Source organism: Camelus bactrianus, chromosome 25 (assembly GCF_048773025.1).
Source record: "Camelus bactrianus isolate YW-2024 breed Bactrian camel chromosome 25, ASM4877302v1, whole genome shotgun sequence".
Classification (NCBI taxonomy): domain Eukaryota; kingdom Metazoa; phylum Chordata; class Mammalia; order Artiodactyla; family Camelidae; genus Camelus; species Camelus bactrianus.
This window is the reverse complement of record NC_133563.1, coordinates 32,592,349-32,598,348: the sequence shown is the minus strand read 5'-3', so window position 1 is coordinate 32,598,348 and position 6,000 is coordinate 32,592,349.

The following is a 6,000-nucleotide window of genomic DNA, read 5'->3' as shown; positions in this document are numbered from 1 at the left end:
TAAGATGCAATTTTAAAAGCAAAAGTGTCAGCAGCAGAAGATGGTGCTCCAGGGAGCATCTTCATCCCTGAAGCTGGGATTGGCTGAGCTGCTGCAGCTTTCACATTTCCATGAAATCTGGGCTTTTCCAAGAAAAAAATGAGAAAAGGGGCAAAGCGTGACTTTGGTGCCTTCAACCTTCTTTGTTTTTTTAGATCATGCCTGCTCTTTCTCATCTCATGCTTGTAACATGCACGACACCTGGAGAGCCTCTCTCCTCACACCAAAGTAATACCTGCTTGTTTGTTCATCTGCTTGTTTATTTGTTTACTAATTAATTTCAGCACAAATGACAGCTTCTCCAAGGAACCTTCCTTCTCCGAGCCACCCAGAAGAAAATAACCTCTCCCATTTTTAAGCCCCCAATGACAATATTTACCCCTTGTTTTAATACTCATCATTGTCCTAGGCAGGAAGGTCTCAGAGAGTAATCTCCATATATATCCACCTGCCCTCTGTGATCCACCCAAACCCATCTAATAAAAACACTGACAAGGGCATCCTGGGGTACAGTGTCATTGTGTTGGAGAAATAGGGTACAGCAGGTAGGCATCCTTGTGAAAAGCCAGGCAGTGAGGGGCATTGACCTGCTGATGGGGATCTTAGTACTTACAGAGTGAAATAACTCCCCAGTACCTCCCTCCCCAGCTGTCTCACGCTCTGTGTGGAGGGGAAAACAAAGAGGAGACATGGGTATGAACTATTCCTTTGGCAGAGCATCAGCACTGCTTCCTGCACAATGTGTATCTGCCTGACATATTAAGTGCTTCATTAATGTTTGCTTAACAAATGATTAAATGAGTGGCTCTCCACTCTTCAAATTCCCAGAGCATATATACTACTCTAGACATGCCAGGAGCCAATAGTAAGTTGGCAAACTTGCATTTACCTTCCTAGGCAACTCCAAATAGATCCTTCCCTTCTTTCCGGTGTCTCTTTCAAAACATGCCCATCCTAGTTTTTTTTGGAGGAAAGGAAGAAAGAAGGAAGGGAAAAATAGGAAGCAAACAAGATAAGAAGACAACACAGAGAGGAAGAGGAACATGCCTTTCCTAGAGCATTCATTTACTGAATTCCTATCTTCTTTTAGGCACTCTGCTGACCTGCCAAGTGTTAGCTGTGTGAACTTGGGCAACTCTTCTAACTTGTCATGCCTTCCTGGGCTCAGTTTCCTCCTCTGAATAAATGTAAACAAAAATGCCTAATTTTTGTGATAGTTAACTGAGATAATGTTAATAAAATACTTAGGAAATTGTATTTAGTTAATGGTGTCTTAGATATAATAATATCTAAGACAGTCTGTAGAAACCATCTTCCTCCTCCTCATCTTCCAAATGCAACATACATAGTTTACTTTGCTCTTCCCTTTTTTCCCTTTTGTCTTCAAATTCTAGATAAGCACCAAGTTCTTTGAAACATTTTAAAATGTGTCTTTTCTTCCTTTAATACTTAGACCAGGCCCTACTTCTTCTCTCACTGTCTTTGCTGAAACACCATCCCCCAACTTTCACCTGCATTTCCTCTCTCTTCCACAGACATGGTTTTCAAACTAGTTCCAAGGAGCCCTGAAATTAAAAGGGCTATCAGAGGAATCACAGTCCTAATTGAGTCTATTTTCAGCAATGGAATTCATGTAGGATCTAATTTGGGAGGAAGAAGAATAAGAAAAGATATAAAAACCAGATTTCTATTTCTGGCCACAGAGGAATAACTGATAGCAGACTCATTATTCCATCCTAAACAACTCTAAAATTGGACAAAATACATGCAGCACCCGGGGAATGAAGAGGATGGCATTCTTGAGACAGTGGATCTATGAGAGAACCTCAATATTCACCCTGGATTTCTCCTTGGTGTACATTCATGAAGATGGAGCTCAAGTAGAAAGAAATACTTCTGCTGACCTACTGAGGCAGATGGGAGTTGTGGGGAGTTGTACTGAGAGAAAAGAGCTATGAGGCGGGATGGGTACAGAAGTATGCTTGGGATCCTCTGGGGCCCTTGGCCAAACAGCAGGCAGTGTAGGTGGGAGGTGGGACTGGACAAGGCTAACAGAGAGCAGATAGTGAGGGGCTCAGAGGAGATAGCAGGTATTGTTCTGAGTGAGAGACACTGGAGTTCTGGGGGACAGCATGATGAACACGTCAGACATACAGTGAGACCTCATGCTCTAGTGTAAAGGTCACAACCTAGAAATAAGGACAAACTGAAATAGACTCACCCTAATAGAGCAAAAATCCAAACCTTGACAGTGTCACTAGGACTCACCAATAACTGGTGGCCCACAGGAACGAAAATCACCATGCTTTAGAGGAAGATAACATAATCTAGTGTCCCTGCAGTGCATCCTTCGCAATGTCCAGAATGCAATACAAAATTACTTGATATTTAAAAACACAGGAAAATGAATGTTAATGAAACACAATATATTAATCATGGGGTGCAGCTGAAGTGAGTGCAAAGGGAAATTTGCTGTTTTATATGCTTATACTACAAAAGAAGAAAAGTTGAAAAATCAATGACCTGTTTCCACCTTAAAGAGTCTGGGGATGGGGAGAAGTTAACGGATCAAAGACAATGTTCCTTCAGTAGACACAAGGGAAGAGGAAAGACACATTCTCACAGGCTTATAAATCTTGCCCCTGTCAAATATGTATAAGGGTTCCAAAGAGATTTTTGTTTGAGAATGAGCTATAATTCTAAAAAGCATGTGAAAAAAAGCTACTTTAATGACTTTTTGGACTAACACTTTTTGAAAAATAGGTTCAAAAAGACACATGGCATTTTTAATTCCCATTGTGATTCAGAACCTTACTTGGAGAATATTTATGAATCATTTACTTATCTATTACTTTTTAGACATTTAATTCAGTTCTTATAATTTAGTATTTTAATTATATGAGATAAATTGGTACTTAAATGCGGGAAATAATTGTGATACTTTACATTAAGTTTCACTTAAACATACTGAGATTACCTCAAAAATGTTATATGGATTTTTTTCTCCACAATTCTTATAGAAATGTGTATTCATGGTCCTGAAACACAGAGGAGGGCTCACACAGCTTCCAGAGCTTGTATTGTTGGATGTGAGTAGTTAGAAGGGAAAAGTGCTTATCACCATAATTTCCTGCAGTTAAAACAGGCTGATCCATTTCTTCCACAAATACAGGGACACAAAAGCCTCAAAACAAGGAAGAACTCATAAGGAAGAAATGATTTCTGAGATTCAATCACAGAACAAATAAACAACATAGAACACACTTGCTCATCATTTCCTAGAGGATAGATACAACCATTTGAGTAGCCATCACTTAAAACGATGACTTCAATAATTATTACAATAACAAGCTAACTTACGTTCTTACAAAGCTTTATCATTTAAATTATGCTTTCACAAAAATCATGTTTTACCTTCATTAAGACTCTATGAGATAGAACGTCTAAAATTCTCTTTTGAATAATAAAACTGCAGTTCAGGGAGGTGAAGAGATTTACCCAAGGCAGTGGAATTAATGTAAAAGACAGACCAGGATTAGAAGTGAGGTCACCTGACTCTAAATCCAGTGTCCTTGTCTACTATACAAGAGGGTTATTGCAGGCTGATTGGTTATCTTGAGTGGCTATTTGGAGGTAATTACTAAACCAGTTTTCTTTAGAAGAATTTCTTTCTTCCAAATTTCTTATTGACTGTAAGACAATTTGAGGGCTGAGTGCTCTCCTGGATATTAAATGTCTATTAGTCTCTTCTGTACTCCAGCTGATGCTGTACCAATGTAGAACCTACTCTGCTTTAAAATTCATCATCTCGTTGAACCTCCATAAATCCTCTGTGAGGTTAGTGTGGCAAGGTATTTAATTCTCATTTACTAGAGGAAGAAATCGGAACAGAGAACGGGCTGGAGCAGTTGTCCCAACGATGGACAGTAAGTTAATGACAGAATCAAGACAATGGCTGTGCACTCCTTGCCCCGTCCTCAGGACCACAACTCAGTTTGGAATCTTACTGTTTCTGATGGTTGTTGAGTGAAATCTGTGTTCAGAGACTTTGCAGCCTACCCAACAGCCATCACAACGATCCATCCCAAATTAAAAATGTTCAATAGAAGAAAAGACTCGGAGAGTCGACCTCACAAAAAGTAACAAATTCTCTATGGCCTAAGAAAGCTGAAAAAATTGACTAGGAGAAATATTTGTGATACAAAAAGCTAATAATCACAGGATAGAAAGAACTCCCATAGATCAATAAGTAAACAAGAAAGAGCTGAACAGGAAAACAGGCACTGGGGGAAGCCATGCGCTGAACAACAGACGCACACTCCCAAGGAATCAGGAAAAATGTCCAGCCTCACTAATTCATTAATAATCAAATCTGGGCAAAACTAAGCATACTACTATAACCCAATTCTGGCATGACTGAGCAAAACAGGCAACACTGGTGAGTACATAAACCTTCCCGAAGGAGCAGATTGGCAATGTCTACCAACATGAAGTACACGTTTCCGCTGACCCAGCCATTTCACCTAACTCATGAATTCGTTCTTTCCTTCAATTAAAACTTATTTTTTGAGTGTTGTGTGCCAATATCATATTAGATGTTGGAGACACAGGTGTGAGTTGAACAAAGTCCTTGCCTTTGTTTAATGGTCTTTGCTAGTCAGGGAGAGACCCAGTAAACAAGAAAATATATAATCCCTTAATGTTAGACAGTAGTACGTGCTCCAGTTAAAACAAAGCAGTAAGAGGGAGAGTGGGAGCAGAGATGTGTCACCGTAGATGGTGAGGTCAGGAAGGACCTCTTTGAGGTGTTTGTGATGGTGAGTCATGTAATTTTCTGAGATAAGAACTTTCCAAGTAGAGGGAAGAGCAACTGAAATGCACTTGGAATTCTTGTGGAAGAGCAGTGAGCCAGTGGGGCTGGAGGAGAGTAATGCTTTGTTTGTATGAATACTTGCATAAATGCAGATAAAATACATTTATGAAGATTTACATTTGATTGTAATTCCAAACTGTAAATGAATTACTGTGTATGCAACAGTGGAATGGTATGTGGCTGCTGAAACATGAGGCAGATCGATGAGCATTAATTAATGTGGAAGATGCTGCAGTGCCCATCGGAAAAAGGAAGAGGTTACAGGACAGAATCTATACAATGGAGCCAATCATATTAAAAGATAAACGTATATAACACTAAGTTAAATATGTATTTGTATACCATAGAAATACAAATTATAAACTCAAAATACAATTGACCCTTGAACAAGATGGTTATGAACTGTACATGTCCACATATGCCTGGATTTTTTTCAATAAATATGTTCTACATTATTACATGATCTCCAGTTGGTTGAATCTGTGAATGTGGAACCATGGAGATGGAACCACAACCATGGATACAGGGGGCCAACTGTAAAGTCATGTGGGGATTTTTGACTGGAGAGGAGGTCAGTGTCTCCAATCTCTGCATTGTTCATGGGTCAACTGTAATAATGAACTTCAGCCTTGATTATAATTAAGAGAAACTGAATATTGCAAACTAACTAAAAAAATTTATAAAGGGGAATGGACTTGTAGCTATTGGTCCTTTAAGGAGACAAAATGCTGGTTAATCAGCGTCATCCTAAAGCCTTAATTTCTACTCTTTCTGACTTCAAAACCCTCCTCCCTTTTCTCTTTGCCCCTTCAGTTTCAATAATTCACTAGATTGACTTACAGAATTCAGGAAGGTGCTATATATGATTACAGTTTCATTATAGCAAAACAAGAAACAAATCAAAACCAGCCAAAGATGAGACACATGGGATATGAGGTCTGAGGGGGTCTCAAGTGAATTCAGATTCTGTATCCTCCCCCCATGGATGTCGCCCTCCAGGCATGTTGGTGTGTAACAGTATGTCCAGAGTTGTGTTAACCAGGGAAGCTCACCCACATTTCAGTGTCCAGTGGTTTTGGGGGTGTTTA